Source organism: Schistocerca serialis, chromosome 9, assembly GCF_023864345.2.
Source record: "Schistocerca serialis cubense isolate TAMUIC-IGC-003099 chromosome 9, iqSchSeri2.2, whole genome shotgun sequence".
Lineage (NCBI taxonomy): Eukaryota > Metazoa > Arthropoda > Insecta > Orthoptera > Acrididae > Schistocerca > Schistocerca serialis.
Genome location: NC_064646.1, coordinates 82,908,658 through 82,926,540, shown reverse-complemented (window position 1 = coordinate 82,926,540; position 17,883 = coordinate 82,908,658). Strand labels below are relative to the sequence as shown.

The following is a 17,883-nucleotide window of genomic DNA, read 5'->3' as shown; positions in this document are numbered from 1 at the left end:
ATGGTGACAATTATCGAGCTATACGGAAGGAAACGCAAATTAGTTACAAACTATGGCGTGCACGCACTTTATTCAACATGTGACCGTCACTACAGATATTCAGGTTATGACATGTTCGATATGCCTGTAATCATTGGCGATGATGTGGCGCATACGAATAGCCAAATTCCGCATGGCCTGCTGAAGTGTCGGAACATCGATGCTGATGGCTGTTTTAAGCACACCAATGGTTTTGGGGATATTGCTGTACACCTTGTCTTTAACATAGTCCTACAAAAAGGAGTCACACGTGTTCAGAACCGGAGAATATTGCGGCTAATTGAGGCTCATTCCAGTGGCCTTTGGGCACTCCAGGACCAGAATGCGGTTTCCAGAGTGGTCGTCCAGGACATCAGGCACTCTCCTGCTTCGATGGGGTCGAGTTCCGTCTCGCATGAACCACATCTTGTCGAAGTCTGGGTCACTTGGGGAACGGGGATGAAATCATCTTCCCAAACCTTCACATACCTTTCGGTAGCCACCGTACTGTCAAGCAATATCGTAACGATTGTTCGGTGACTGGACATGGCACACCACACATTGCACGTTGAGAGTGAAGAGACTTCCCTATCGCGAAGTGCGCATTCTCAGTCCCACGAATGCGTCAGTTTTGCTTATTGACGAACCCGTCCAAATGAAAGTGGGCTTCGCCGCTAAGCAAAATCATACAGCCCATATTAATTCCCATAATGCCCCACGACATGCCATGCAGTTTGAACGTCCTAACGCGAACCGTTCAGACGTTATGAGGATTTTATTTCGTATAGTTCAATAATCGTCACCCCTTGTTTATTTCATTCCGAAGTGACCCATACTGCTCTATTACTTTCTTCCTCGGAACATATTTGTACTTCCTGCTTTCGTCCGACAATTTAAGTACTTCTTCTGTTACTGAATGTTTCTTCGCAGTTACCTTCCTTCTACCTACGTTTATATTCCAACATGTCTGATTGCTCTTTTTAGAGACATACGCTTCTCTTCAACAACAGCAGTTGATGTATAAATATTTATTAATTTAATTGCAACGGGGTCCACAGTTGTAATAATCTTCTTCAAGGAATTAACTTCCTGGAGTGACTGTTTATCATTTCCATTTTTTTTCTTATTTTATGGTTCAGCAGTATAGCCATTTTCAAGCAACTGCATACACGTCAGAAAAACTTAGTTACAATACAAAACAATCGTTGGCTATAATCACCAGAATAAAAGTAAACTAAAAAGAGAAGAGCAAGTGCACTTACAGCAGCCGAAGAGCTTATATGACTGTAACGTATACAGTTAATGGGTTAAACATAGTAAGTGCCGTTTTCATTCTGATTTTAGTCCGAATTTATTCTGGTGGCTCTAACAAATGGTTGCTTTGTGCTCTGTTTCTACTTTTGTTCTCATATGCTTGAAAACTGCTACACAGATACAAAGCAAAAATGAAATAGTAACGAAAAATAGCCACTGTAGAGAACTTATTTTTTTCAAGTAATTTAAAATATTTGTACCATGGATGCAATTGCCACAATCCTTCTTTCCACGAACAATACGAGACTGGAATAGAAGGGAGAACCGATAGAGGTACTCAAGGTACCCTCCGCCACACACCGTCAGGTGGCTTGCGGAGTATGGATGTAGATGTAGATTACAGCGGACTGCCTGTGGGTCTACTGTAAATCGCCAAATCCTCAGTTTTATCCTATGTTCTTGTACAATATGATGTGGCACCATACCAAGACAACTTTTGTTAACTGCCTCTGGGTATGGAAGCCTACGCAATTATAACTGAAATGACTCTTTTAGTCATGTTTCTTCCGTTTCATTGAGTGAAAAGTAAAACATTTTCTCGTCCATTCCGTTACATACGTGTATCACCAGAAATTGCAAATTTTCCAGTATCGCTGTACATATAAATAAAAAAATTAACTGGGAGATCCTATAGGGCCAACAACGGAACACAGAAAGGCTGACTGAAAGTCTACTAGTAAGGCAATGTTTTTCGGACGGCCGGTAACACAGTCGTGTGGTGGGTAGTGGATGGGAGTGAGGGTAAGGTAAACGGTTCTTTTCCCCACTGCCCCTCTTGGTACTCTCAGGCTGCAGTTTTTCAGGTAAAGGCACTGTAGATTATCAAAAAATTGTCAGGTTTCGTATGTTCAGCAAGTTATTTGCTAATGTGCTGCTTTGTATGGCACGTTTGTCAAACAGAGACATTGTTCGACATGTTTAAGAGAAATTTTGATTGACGACCGACCTGATAACACTTTCACTAGTTAAACAAAAACCAGCTGCTTGCGGAACTTCGACGACGACGGACCGTACGAATGTTGGATGTTTCTCCATCCATTTTGAGCGAAAATGAATTTTTATTGCCGTTTATCTCTTTGTTTCAACCACAGCCAAACCAACACCAGACCAGGTAGACTTCATATATTGACTGATGGAAGTGTGGAGCGGGTAAAAAAAAAAAAATCGCATGAATTCAGCGAAAAGACTCAGTAGTGAGTTACAAACTGCTACAAATAGTTCACCTATCACAATGGCTTTTGGAAACTGAGACCAAAGGGTTATGTGCACAAATGAGAAGCTCAGGCAACACTACCAAAATGGTAGATAGGTTGCGTCTTTCTCATCCAAAAAATACACAGGAAGATGAAAAACAAAAATCAGTATTCTATGTGCTGTAATAAATTTCCACAAAGCTGTGTCTTTCTCTTTTTTTTTCAGTGTGAGAGCGAGTAATTGTAACACGTAATTAAAAGTTTGACTGTTCATTCGGAGAAAGTTGATGTAATCATCAGGTTCTGAATAGCTCACTAACAAATTTTCGTGGCTACGTTCACCTGTCAGTCTAAAACTTTCCTTGTACCAGAGTCTTGTTTTCTTTTTCTTCTTTATTAATAGTGCTAAAGGCAACGCAAGAAAAGCGTTGTCTTCATTGGTAGCCATTCCCACTACTGTCAAAATAATACACGGCGAGGTACTACGTCAGAGCTGCTTCAGAAGTGAGGTTAAGTTTTAGAAACTTGATTTGACCATCTGCATGTTTGTTTGACAATCACGGAAACGAAGATAGGGAATTTGACAAGAAATGTGTCTTACATGAAATGTACTCGCATTTGCGACCATGGACAAACATTAGCTATGTAAGCCGGCCGTGGTAGCCGAGCGGTTCTAGGCGCTTCAGTCTGGAACCGCGCGACCACTACGGTCGCAGGTTCGAATCCTGCCTCGGGCATGGATGTGTGTGATGTCCTTAGGTTAGTTAGGTTTAAGTAGTTCTAAGTTCTAGGGGACTGATGACCTCAGATGTTAAGTCGCATAGTGCTCAGAGCCATTTGAATTCAGCTATTTAATGGAATGAAGACAAATATCCCTACCAGTCCTCAGCTTATTGTTGGCTGTCCCTTACCATTTGGCTGCCTGTGCACGACTCACGACCAGGCCTAAACTTCCATATGTCGTCAGTCACGCGTCCACAACCTGTACTCGTACCTGCATTATGTATATTCCCGTACAGCGAGACATGTTACGTGAAAGTCGCGTGTCCCAAGGAACTTGGCATCGTATTCCGGAATAACAAAGGTACTGGAATATTGTAGAAATCTGTTCGTTTGCTGCAGCTCTTAAGCCTAGTTTACACTAAGACATTGGGTTGCGCCACTCGTTACGTGGAATGAGTTGCACGCAAATGGTTTCGTATTTGACTGTAGACACGGCGAAACCAGTGTGTACTTCAGTTTCGTCGTTTTGTGGGTCCCTGAGTCGTGTCTGAAATGAAAGTTTTGGCGCTGCACGTCGCACGAGATGTGATGGAGTTAAAGTTTGTTGCGTGGAATCGGTGCATAAGGAAAAAATAAGAAACGTGTTTCGATTCGTGACTGGACGAAGAAAAAGGTCACCTCGGTTGCTTAGCATCCTTGCTGAAATAATTTATAACGGAAGATGCCAGAAGTTCTTTTAATTCTCTTAGAATGTCACCAGAACTGTTCACGTTCTTCTACATAGAGTTAACTATGCGATAAGGAATAAAGGTACTGTAATGCGTGAAGCACTGTCGCCAGAACTGAAATTATGTGCCGGCCGGGGTGGCCGAGCGGTTCTAGGCGCTTCAATCTAGAACCGCGGGACCGTTCCGGTCGCAGGTTCGAATCCTGCCTCGGGCATGGATGTGTGTGATGTCCTTAGATTAGTTAGGTTTAAGTAGTTCTAAGTTCTAGGGGACTGATGACCTCAGAAGTTCAGTCGCATAGTGCTCAGAGCCTTTTTTTTTTAAATTATGTATCATTGCGTGCATTACAATCGAGAACACTCAGCATGCTATAAGATACGGTTTTAGTTGGTGATGACGCTATTTCATTAACACCAATAATTATTAACATTAACAGTAATAATTATTAGCATGAGCAACAATAATTATTCGAAGCAGGCCGCATTAAGAAGAGAATGGTTTGCAAACTACTCTCTTGAAGACAGATCTGTACAATGGCAATATTTCAAAATTCTAACATATGTGAATGTGGAGCACTGCAGCGACGTTTTAAATAGATGAATATTGAATAACGAATGCAGCTTCTTGAATTTGTATAGCATTCCCACCTGTCAACAATATTCCTTAACAAAGAGTTGGCCAACTCGTACGATGTGATTTTAGTCTTGTAGACGAGAGCATTGCCACAGCTACAAATACACTCGCTTGTATTTTACTTAATTCAGTTGCATATGTGCTCCTAACTCAATAAATTTTGCCCCGCAGCTCAGATATTGTCAAACCATCTGTTGTGTTCACAGTTCCATGTAGTCAGCGAGTACACATCTTTCCCAATAGAGCGCACCCTGCTAAGCACAACAGTGCAGGCGCAGCGCTCGTCCATCTCCGCACTACGAGATGGCGCTGCCTTAGAGACAGACCAAATTCTGCTTCCGCCGATCCGCGTATTAATACGCCTTGCAGCCAATGAGATTGCTGCTAACATAGAACCTTTTTCTTCGCGGATCACCCTAGTGCAGTGATACCTGAATGCGCGGGGTATTATGACGAGTGTACAGACCTCCGATTAGTCGGTCTGCATTAGTCTGCATTTGTATGCATCAGTCTGTACCAGTCTGCATTAGTCTGTACCAGACTATAGTCAAATTTCAGTCTGCGCCTAATAAGATTATCATGTTCCTGTACATAGCCATGAAGATATACGTTGTAACCTCCCCACAGTAATTTAAAAGAAATGTCAATATTATTTAGGAATGCTAATGGTCATTGCTCTATGCGTAACCTGCCCACAATGAAATGTACTGACAATGGGAACAAAAATGTGAAATTCGCAATCTGACTCAAATATAAATTCTTCACCAAAAAATTAAAGTCCATTCACTGACAAGAAAATTCAATTAAACCGAAACATCGGTCTTTGGCCCTGTGTAAAACAATCAGAATTAAAGTCTTACCTCAGAATAACTGGATGTCAAATTTCTGCTCTTATTTCTGCGCACGGCTTGGAGGAACTGCATTGCAAATAATAATATTCCTTTTTTCTGTGAATTTACTGAAATTTTTTTTCAAAAGAAGTGGAATGAAATGGGAAGTGCAACGAAATCTTTAGTTCAATAAAAAATTAAATTTTTGAAAAAATGCTTTTGAAATAAAAATTATTATTGGGGGACTTGTTGGAGAATAATTACAGTAAATAGATTTTTACATTATCTAATGATTATATTAATTAATAGTATACCTCATTCACCATCTTGACCAGTGTTGCCGACCGCCTACATCACACAACCGCACTGGGCTGCTACTACTGACCGACCGCTCTGCATGACGACTACTAGCGTACAGCACTGCACGACTACACAGAGCTACAGACTCGCAACGACTGACGACAGAGTACTGAGAACCGCTCGCAACACTCGCGCGGTCAAGCGCAAACTCTCTGGTCACAGATGCTACAATGCCTCGCCATCGCTGCTATGTTACATACGTGTTTCATAACCCTCCACTGGGGGGGCAAAAATTTGGCAGCGATGGTGAGTCATTTGGACTTGCCAAGCGTGGCAAAATTTTTCTTTAATTAACAAAATTCTTCAACTTACAGAATATTTAAACGTTGTGCACACGCACTAAGTACAAAATATATCAGACAAAGACAAAATGTGAGTACAAAACATAGTAGCAAATCAGAAAAAATGCATATACAAATTATTTGACAGATAACAAAGTGCACAGGCACTGAAAAAATTCTTTAGCATATTCAGAACAAATAAACAGACTGGTAAGAAAAAATATCATGATGACAAGTGACATAAGTGTACTCGCATTGGAGTTCAGCGAATCGAAAAATGTATAACCTATGAACATACATGATGTTACCAAAAAATTTTTTTCTTTATGTGACAAGAATCAGGATAGGAAAGGGAAGGATTGCATCATGGTTGTAGCACTTTAGATTGCACACAGCTGTTCTGAAAGTCCATATCTTTCCACAGAAGTACAACACCAAGTGACACAACTTGAAGTTCTTTTCCCATCAGAATTTATCAGTGTAGCCAAGACACTGAACTGTCATAGTAATGTTCCATGTTTTCATTTTGGCAGTACATTAGGTACACCAAACAGTGGGACCATAATAACGTCTTCATTGCTCACGGTGGTGGACAGCATGTCGTGTCAACACCACGCTCTTACAAGGCACACCAAGGTAGAATTAGTGCAAAACCAAAGATAGTGCTCCATGATCACTAGGATAAACAGGACAAATGGACATTGCAATAATTCAGGGTAGTTAGCTCATGAGGTGAAGGACATTATGTCACATACCATTGACAATTACAGTCTTCATTAGTAGTTTGCGGCATTCATAGCCCAGTTATTGAACATTTCTGTACCAAGTATGCAGTATTACAGAAAAATGTTCATTAATTGTTTTACATAGAATCAGTAGCCTTCTTTTCCTGGTTACAAAGTATTATGAAATAATCGCATTCTTTTCAGTTACAGAGTATAATTAAGAATCATTAACCTTCTCCTAATTACAGTTAATTAATCATTTGTCATTCCAATAATACTCATTATCCTTTTCCTAATTACAGTTGATTAATCATTTGTCGTTAATTAATCATTTGTCTAATTACAGTTAATTAATCATTTGTCTAATTACAGTTATGTAATCATCTGTCTAATTACAGTTAATTAATCATTTGTCGTTAATTAATCATTTGTCTAATTACAGGCAATTAATCATTTGTCGTTAATTAATCATTTGTCATTCTAATATAGTAAGAATCATTAGTCTTCTCCTAATTACAAAGCATTATTAAACAGTCACATTCATTTCCAATTACAAAGTATGAACATTGAAAACAAGAGTTAATTAATGGCATAATTAATAACAATTCGTGGAGTGACATTAATTATTGGCACTCAGTGGCCAGCAAGTATTGAATAGAATCATCATTCAGTATTATTCAGATTATTATGAAGTCATTATTAAAAATCCGTTAATTACAGTCATAGCATTAATAATCATGGGCATTACAAGTACTCATTACAATAAACAGTGTTCCTCATTCAGTAGTATTCAGATTATTACAAAGTCATTATTAAAATCAGTTAATTACAATCAAAGCATTAATAATCATGGGCATTATAGGTAGTCTCATTACAATAAAACATTGTTCCTCATTCAGTCAGATCATTACGAAGTCATTATTAAAAATCAGCTAATTAGTCATAGCATTAATAATCATGGGCATTATAAGTAGTCTCATTACAATAAATAGTGTTTCTCCTTCAGTAGTATTCAGATCATTACAAAGTCATTATTAAAATCAGTTAATTACAGTCAAATCATTAATAATCACAGGCATTATAAGTAGTCTCATTACAATAAACAGTGGCAGTTATTAGCTAGTGACAAAGCATTATCTTAAATATATACCTTTTTTTTTTTTTGTCTCATTAAGAAGTCATTACTCAAGTGACGTACTATTCAGAGCTAATCAGTATTATTCAGAATTGTCTCAAACTGGTGTCACTATTTGGGACTGGTAATACCTTTTTTTTTGTCTTTTTTTTTTTTGTTAGCAATGCATTGCGTTGGGATCGATAATTAATTGCTGAGGCATAACACTATTTGCTTTTGACCTATTGCTGCAAACGAGGATAGGTAACGTCATTCGTCATGAGTCAGCTGTAGCAAGGTTATGTAACAAGGCAGTATATGTGATCACATTTATAAATGATAAACACAAATGGGTAAAAAATAAAAATGCAAGTACTAGAACAGGTATAATAACTAACAGGTTTAGCAAGTATCATGAAAAGCTTCTCCTGGAAAAAATACAAAATGGATTATTGACCTGAAAGAAGAAACGCACACTATGCTGAAAAGTAGTGAACTTCGAATTAACAGGTAGTGAAATGTGTATAAAAATGTGTTCCATAGCTGTCCTTTCCAAAACTTTCCGTCATCCTACTATGCAATATAACACCTGCTGTCAAAACAAACTGCAACAAATACTTAAATAACTACATAGCATAAATATAAAACTTCAACATTATCCTCATCTGTAAAAAAAAAACTTCATTATCAATCACTTCATTATCAACATTATCATAACTTCATTATTATCATCACCTGTAAAGAAAAACTTCATTATTCATAATACCATATCCTTCATCATTATTCATCAGTATTCATTATCATCTGCAAAAAATCACTTCATTACTCATTATACAACTATTCCTTATCTCTAGCATATTTCATCACTAAAACTAAGATGTGTAGTTCAGTCTGACAGCCTGCATCAATCACCTTGTATTCTGAAAGAAAAATTAGTGAAGACTGCTATTCTGTGATGAGTATAGTATATTCTTGTTAATGCCTGTTAATCCTGATCCATTTACTCTTCCTCATAAAGTTATTGCATCTCCTTTCGTTTATTCCATAGGTGAAATTCCCATTTCTGTTGGATTTATTTCTTACATACATCATTTCTTTCTGAAATTGATGAACAAAGATTAATGTCTTGCATTTAAATCATATACCCACTAAATAATGACTGGTTTATGGTAACATACTTAAGCATACAGCATAACATGACAGAAAACGTAATATGTCAAAAACATTGACAGTGTTCAAATGCAAAAATATACACAGAATAATACAATGCAGCAGCAAAAAAAAAAAATGTAAAACAGTCACGATGTTGAGATGTCATAAGGCAAAAAAATGTCAAAGTCGACTGGTGTGTGTTATATCTTAACTATTTCACAGTGCATATAAACAAAACTGGAGTACAATCATATACACAAAAAAGTGGAAAATGTGCACGGTCTGATGTGTAACGACAAGAAAAGCGACCTGCTAACCTTACCTTGCCGGGCACTTGCCAAGAAAAAATACGATAATCATCAGTAATTAGTCATGTGAAATAATTGCATTAGTAAATGGCATCATAGTGTGTTGAATCATACAGTGGTTTCACTCAATAAACGGTTTAATGTTTGAGATATGGTGATTGCCTTTCGATTTTCTAGTTCTCAAAGTTTCGACGTGTACAACATTGGGGTGAGGGATGCTGCGAATCCGATACGGACCTGCGTATAGAAGTTCAAATTTACTGCACTTACCTTTTAATTTGCTGGATAAATAGTGTGTACGTACTAGTATCTTCTGTCCAACGTGAAAGACGCGGCGTGTACAAACCTGTTTTTGCTGTGTTCTCCGGCGCTCTGCGGCACGTTTGATGTTGTTCAGCGCAATGTCAATTATTTCGTGGTGTCGTAATCGACGAGATGTAGGAAATGTTATTAATTCTTTAATTTTGTTAGGTGGTTCAGCATTTTTCAGTATAACAGACGGAGATAGCATAGTGGATTCATTTGGAATGGAATTAATTACATCTTGGAATGAGAATATGTGTGTGTCCCAATCAATATGTCTTTTGTGGCAGTATATTCGGCACAGTTTACCAATTTCTTTCATTAATCTTTCACAAGGGTTCGAAGAAGCGTGGTACTTGGATATATAGATCGGAGAAATGTTTCTGGCTCGTAACATGCGTGTCCATACGCTACTACGAAATTGTGATCCATTATCAGAAATTACTTTCATTACATGCCCTACATGAGATAGAAAATGTTTTACAAATGCATTTGAAACAGTTTTAGCAGTAGCTTTGCGTAATGGAGTGAAAGTAACAAATTTTGAAGTGAGCTCAACAGCGACAAAGATGTAGCAAAAACCTCTGTTAGTTCTCGGAATCGGACCACAAATATCTACTGCGGCCATATGTCTTAATTTAACAGGTATAATGGGATATAAAGGAGGAATATGTGAAGTGGTGTCTGATTTAGCTTTCTGGCAAATTTTACAAGACGCTAAAACTCGTCGTATACGTTTTTCCATGTTGGTAAAATAACAGTTCTGTCTCAGTATAAGAAAACATTTTCTTGCTCCGTAATGTGCGTAACTTAAATGAGTGTACCAGATTAATTTGTTAACCACTTCGTCAGGAATGCATAATAACCAATTGTTGCTGTCAGGATGAGAGCGGCGAAACAGAATGTCATTGCGTACAGTGTAGTGGTTCCTAATCGTTACATTATTCATATCTAGCCAAAGGTGTTTAATTTCTTTCCACACGTTGTCTTTATTTTGTTCTTGTGCTATGTCCTGTAATGACGATGAAATAAAGTTTTCAAATGCAACTTGCTGAATGTACATGACACTGAAATTTGTTTTGCAGAAGTTGGTTGCTACGTCTTGCTGATTGTTGCCGAGAGAACGCGATAGTGCGTCTGCTATAACATTTTGTGTGCCGGGAATGTGGACAATCGTAAAATTAAATTCTTGTAAATATAGTTTCCATCTGCTTAACCTGTCGTGAGTGAGTTTAGCCGAAAGTAAAAATTGTATCGCTCTGTGGTCTGTGTAAACGGTGGTATGTCTGCCATAAAGAAAGTGCCTAAATCTCGTAAAAGCCCATACAACACATAATGTTTCCAATTCTGTAACAGAGTAATTTCGTTCAGCAGGTGACAGAATGCGACTTGCAAATGCGATGTTTTTAATTACTGTAGAACCGTCTTCTTCAATTTCCTGGAAAATGTGTACGCCTAAAGCGGTATTGGAACTGTCAGTGGCAATGGAAAAATTTCTGGTAAGATCTGGGTGCGATAAAAGTGGGGCGTTCAACAAAGCATGTTTCAGGTTCATGAATTCAGAATGTGCTTGCTTATCCCAAGACCAAATTGTGTTTTTACCTGTTAATTGGCATAACCTGGGTGTGTCTAAAGCAGAATGATGAATAAATTTACGAAAAAAGTTAATTAAGCCCAAAAAACTGCGTAATTGCTTCTTCGTCGTAGGAACGGTAATGTCACGTAGAGCTTGAAGTTTTTCCGGATCAGGTGCAATGCCTTCTGCTGAAATTACGTGTCCAAGAAATTTTATGGAAGTTTTGCCAAAGTGCGATTTACTAAGATTAACTGTAAGTCCTTGTGCATGAAAAGTTTGTAACAGTTGTTCAAGAATCAGATTGTGTTCGGACCAGTTAGCTTCTGCGATAAGAATGTCGTCTACATACGTCGTAATTCTGTCTTTAAGTTCTGTCGGAAGTATAGTGTTCAAACCGCGAATAAAAGCTGCAGAAGAAATAGTTAAGCCGAACGGTAGTTTGCAAAATTGATAACAGTCGCCGAAACAGAGAAAAGCTGTATATTTTCTGCAGTTCGGATGAAGTTGAATTTGCCAAAATCCCGATTTCAAATCTAGTGTAGAATAAATAGCTGTACCATGAAATTTCTGTAAAAGTTCCTCTAGTGTCTGTGGTCGATCTGTTTCGTTAATAATAATGTCATTAATGTGACGTGAATCAAGTACAAGGCGAAGTGAGCCATCTTTTTTCTTAACAATATGTAGCGGGTTTATGTACGGACTAACTGCTGGTTCAATAATTCCTTGATCAAGCATATCCTGCAATTCTTTTTTAACCTGTTCTCTGTGAATGTATGGAATAGGATAATGCTTTGCTTTAAATGTGTCGTGCGGTTTGACTTGAAATTCATACATAAAGCCGGACATAGTACCAGGAATGTTGTCAAAAACTGGAGCTTGCTGTAAAAGAATTTTGTGTAATTGCGTTCGTTCGTCGTCTGTAGTTGCACTGCTTTGTCTAACTTTATCGGAAATCATTTGTATTACTTCGTAGTCCATTTCGTCTGGAGTATTATAGTTGTGTACGTACGTATCCGTTAACAATGTGGGATTACAGTCTATGTCACGTGTTGCGGAAATGACCTCTGTGCGGTTGATTGTTTGTTCTTCCGCAGATAATGAGTGCTGAAATTCTAAAGCAAGTTGTACATTTTCATCCTTTAACATTAAATAAGAATTCTGAAAATCGATAACTGCGTCGTGTTGTACCAGAAAATTCGTGCCTAAAATAACGTCTGTTGTCAATAAAGGAACAATCCAAAAATTAGAGTGAAACGTGTGACCTGCGATACAAAATGATAAATGCGTCTGTAATTTAACGTCTACTCCTTTACTCGGTACTGCTCCTTTCACTTTTGTTTTGCCTAAAGGTAATGTCGGATAGGTATTCTCTTTGTTGCACTCGTTGAAAGTCTCCTCATTTATTACTGATATTGGTGATCCGGAATCAATTACTGCTGAGAATTTCGATGAACCAATTTTAATTTCGATAACAGGATGTGAAATGGTTTTCTGAATAACTGGTCTTTCCTGTAAAAGAGTGTCTCTGATGTCGTCAAAAGTAATTACATTTTCGTGAACAACATTTTGCGTGTCTAAAGTAGTGCTTGTATTATTGGAAGATGCGATCTGTGCAGTATCTAGTCAGATTCTATCTGACGCGTTATTATTATTAGGAGGATGTTGTGGCATTTCGACTATTTGAACTGTCCTATTACTTCTTCCAGACGTATTACGTTCTGGATGGTACCTACTGTCGGGTTCATTCATGAGAATAGGTCCTTGTTGATTATTTTGTTGCTGGTGAGACCGACTGTTATTATATGTACGCTGATAATTCTGCTCATCGTTTTTACGTCTGTCGTGATAGTCATTCCTATACGGTGCATTACGATAGGCATTGAAATACTGTCTTCTCTGTACGTAATTGTTTCCTTGTTGCCGCGCGTTACTATTTGTTGGATCTTGGGCTATATGCGCACGCGGCGGAACATTAAAGCCTGGTTGACCTTGTGCATTACATTGTTGGTTATGTATTCCAACCGGCTGACTTTCATGCTGTTGTGGTGGAAAACGTCTATTGTTACCAAAATGTGTTTCCTGTTGCTGAAAATTTTGACGATATTGATAATCTGAATTCTGTCTGTTATTAAAGTTTTGGTAGTTGTCGTTCCTAAAACGTCTGTTATCTTTCCGATTGGAATTACGTCCCTGATCATAATTGCAGTACGGTTGTTGACCTTGGTTGTTACTCAAAAAGTTTTTGTTTACAAAAGAATAATCAGATTGCTGTACTTCCAAGAGCTGTAAAAGATCTCTGAATGCTGAAATGTTTTCTTTTTGCTGACCCGTTAGAAGTGACACTCGTAATGACCGTGGTAATTTGGAAATGCATAATTGTATCAGTGCGGATTCACTGTACGGTTCACTTAGGTACTGGTTTTGTTGTACCATGTGCTCAAAAAATTGCGTTACACTGGGAAAATTTGAGTTTTCATAGTTTGGCAAACTAATTAGTTGATCTTTAATTCCGCGCTGTGTCGTCTTCGACCAGTACGCTGACAGAAAAGCATTCTGAAATTCCTCTACCGAGTAACACTGTCTCGCGATCGGTCTCATACGAGTTGCCGGTTCGCCTTCCAAAAAACTGCAAATAAATTCAAGTTTATGTGTTACAGGCCAAGTCGGTGGAAGAGCAAAGCTAAATTGTTGAATCCAATCCAGTGGGTGAATCTGCGTTCTATCGTTTTTGAAAACCTTAAACTTTCTCACTGACAGAAAATGTTTGTAGTCGAAATTATCATCTCTGTGTGATGGAACAGGTTCAGGATCGTAAGAGAATCTATTGAACTGTGGTTGATCGGAATCTAAGTCCCGTACTCTCTGTAGATTACCCAAATTATACGCGCTGCGTGAGTCTGACACATGTTCATAAAGTGGCGTCTGTTGTGATATGTTATTAACTGAAATGTTTTTCATCTCTGTTACTTCTTGTTGTAAATTTGATAACTTCCTACGTAACGTATTGTTAGATGAATCGATCTCATTAATTGTCTGCTGTAAATTTTGAAATTCAGGTGTTTGGTTAAATGAAACCGGTGCAGTATCGTCTGATTTATTGTCATTAGCACTTTCGATAGCATCAATACGACTGGCCAATTCATCACATTTTTCAGTCAGTATCTTAACCTGATCATCGGTTTTAGAATCAGACGCATTAATCTGTTTTTGCAACTTACGCGTAGTTTCGCTCAGTTTTTTAACATCAGCTTTGATGACATCGCAATCCTGTGTTAGATCTAATTGTTCGAATCTGTCTGTCACTGTTTGAATATTTACTGTGTGTGTATCTGTTTTTGATTTAAGATCAGAAATTTCATCCCGTAATTCCGCGTTCAATTGTTCTATGGTATTAATTTTGTCGGACACTGTAGTAATATTATTGTCTACATACGTCTTCGCTTTCGCGAATATTTTACGTTTGTCCTCTTGTCTTTGTGCAGTGATTGTTTCCATGACTTGTCGTTTTACTTTGTTTTGATCCTGAATAAATCTGCGGAAACGCGTATCACTGTTCTGAATGTGCTGATTAAAGCGCTCGTTAATCTGAGTGTTCTGCTGTTCGAATTTCGCGTCTATCTTTGCGTCCATAGTGCGCGAAAGTTCTACCGTCATTGTTCTAAACTCGTCCCGTAATTGTGCAGCTTTTTCAGAGCATTGTTTAGCGACTCCGCTAATTTCGTCTCTGAGTGTTTCTGTTGCGGCTGTTTGCATTTCCCTTAATTCTTGCGCAACAGACTTAATTTCTTCGCTATTTTTATGTGAACAAGCCTCAATTTCCACGCGCAACTGTTCCTTAGTGTCATGGCACTGCGCGGCAACGGCTCTAATTTGTTCACTAAGCTGTCTGGAATTGTCGTCTAATTTTTCATTCTGTTGTCTGACCTGTTCACTAAGTTGTTTGAGATTTTCGTCATTATTGTCAAGTTTCTCATTAATTTTATTAAATTTTTTATCCTGTTCACTAAATTGTTGTTTGAAATCTTCACTCTGTTGTTGTAGCAATCTTACCATAATTTGTTCAAAGCCAAAGTTATCGTTTATACTCTCTGTGCTGTTTAGTGGTGGATCTGGAACTCTCTCGCTTACTGTAACCATTTGGTTATTCTGAGATTTACAAAAAGGTTTGTCAGTCGGATGTACACTGTCAGACATTATTTCGGAATTAAATAAATCCGTCCTACTTTCAGTACATTGTTCATTTTCACTAGACAAAATTGTCTGTACGTTACTTGAATTTTCCAAATCGCGTGTATTAAGCTGGGCAGCGCTCATTACAATAGAGCGTCCCGCGTCATCGATTGTCGTCAAATCAACAGAGGACATAACCGAGTTCGTTTGTTCATCATTAAGACAAAAGTCATCATTAGTGGTTGGAATACACTGATTGTTAGTGAACGCAGGATTGTCATCATCACACTGCGTGTCATAATTACTATCGGTCACGCTGTTTAAGTCGGTAATTTCATTCAAAATACCTCGCGATACACTATTCACAGTCTTTCGCGGCATTTTTACAATAGTCACAATTTTTCAGAAAATAAATAAGCACAATGCAAAAGCAACACACAAATACAACAGAGCAACAATTGCCGTTGACCTGTAGAAAGAAAGTCACAAGATTAGTAAAAGCGTTGCGCCAAATCCTAATTATATCTAAGCAAATAAGAGCAGATATCTGACTGTTGCTCAAAAGACTCTCAACGAAATTCGATCCTGGACTGGGTGTCGCCAAGTGTAACCTCCCCACAAAAATTTACAAAAGAAAAAAGAAAGACAATATTATTTAAGAATACTAATGGACATTGCTCTATGCGTAACCTGCCCACAATGAAATGTACTGACAATGGGAACAAAAATGTGAAATTCGCAATCTGACTCAAATATAAATTCTTCACCAAAAAATTAAAGTCCATTCACTGACAAGAAAATTCAATTAAACCGAAACATCGGTCTTTGGCCCTGTGTAAAACAATCAGAATTAAAGTCTTACCTCAGAATAACTGGATGTCAAATTTCTGCTCTTATTTCTGCGCACGGCTTGGAGGAACTGCATTGCAAATAATAATATTCCTTTTTTCTGTGAATTTACTGAAATTTTTTTTCAAAAGAAGTGGAATGAAATGGGAAGTGCAACGAAATCTTTAGTTCAATAAAAAATTAAATTTTTGAAAAAATGCTTTTGAAATAAAAATTATTATTGGGGGACTTGTTGGAGAATAATTACAGTAAATAGATTTTTACATTATCTAATGATTATATTAATTAATAGTATACCTCATTCACCATCTTGACCAGTGTTGCCGACCGCCTACATCACACAACCGCACTGGGCTGCTACTACTGACCGACCGCTCTGCATGACGACTACTAGCGTACAGCACTGCACGACTACACAGAGCTACAGACTCGCAACGACTGACGACAGAGTACTGAGAACCGCTCGCAACACTCGCGCGGTCAAGCGCAAACTCTCTGGTCACAGATGCTACAATGCCTCGCCATCGCTGCTATGTTACATACGTGTTTCAACGTATAGACACTTTGACAAGTATCAGAGATATATGAGAATAAGATTACCGTACCAAGACCAAAGGAACTTCAGATTGTCTATTGTAAACAGCATCCAGAATCAAGTTATGTAATATCTATGTTTTTTATTATTTTAATAAATGAGTGTGAAAATTAATCAAGTTCCATTTAAAGTTTGTCACCGTCAATCTGCTACTCTAAGCGTGTAAGTGGCATTTCTATCGTCTGATCTAACGGCATAAGATAAACACGCCACGATAAGACCGCTAGACATATTGCTTACACTCGCCTACTTTGTTAGAGCGACAAGTCAAATGTATGTATGTATGTACCGAAGGTCTTACAGTACGCACACCACACCATCTATGTTATGATCGTACATGACGGTCTATGCGGCAGCAATATGTTGTTTATTTTTGTAATCAGCATCACTGAAATGCCACAAACAGGCAAAGCATAGATATCGAAAAAGTGAACATTATTCTCCGTTTCCCACTTCATATTTCAGTTTGTCTGTACTCTACGAACACACATAACCTCAAACTCACACAATTAGTGTCACCAAAGTTGGAACACGCCGAAAGTGTTTAGTTTCACCAACGAGTTGCGCAAACGCGCGGCGCGCATGCGCCGTGGCCAGTAGCGCAGTTGCCTGCAACCTAGTGTCGTCGTGTAAACTAGGCTTTAGACACGAAGAGAGAGAGACAGGTGCTGGACTCACCCCGGTTTGCCTGCACTGAGGCGAATAGGAGGAGCGCCGCGCAGAGGTAGGTTGCGCCCTTCATGGCGGCCGCCGTGCTGCGCATCTGATGACGTAGCGTCCTCACATCGACGCCGACGCCCTATATATATATGCCGCACCGACGCCCCTCCACGTCGCCCCGACTGACGCGGGTCGCCACGAGGGGACGGTTGTCCTCTGTCCTCTGTCCTCTGTCTAATTACAAATATGACGCAGTGTTTCCAAATATCTTACGTCCAGATCTCCTCATTGCTCTTTGTTTCTTTTCCGGGAACTTACAGTACTCAAAGGGGGACGGATTTGAGTACCTGT

The 17,883-nt window shown here is 38.5% G+C and overlaps 1 long non-coding RNA gene across 1 annotated transcript in view; it reads right to left on the bottom strand.

Moving 5' to 3' along the window:
• LOC126419803 (uncharacterized) overlaps positions 1 to 17,631 on the bottom strand; it is a 72,502-nt gene extending 54,871 nt beyond the window's left edge. The window contains exon 1 of the long non-coding RNA XR_007576003.1: positions 17,551 to 17,631. This is a non-coding gene — a long non-coding RNA (uncharacterized LOC126419803). The remainder of the gene's footprint in view (positions 1 to 17,550) is intronic.
• Between the last annotated feature and the right edge of the window lie 252 nt (positions 17,632 to 17,883).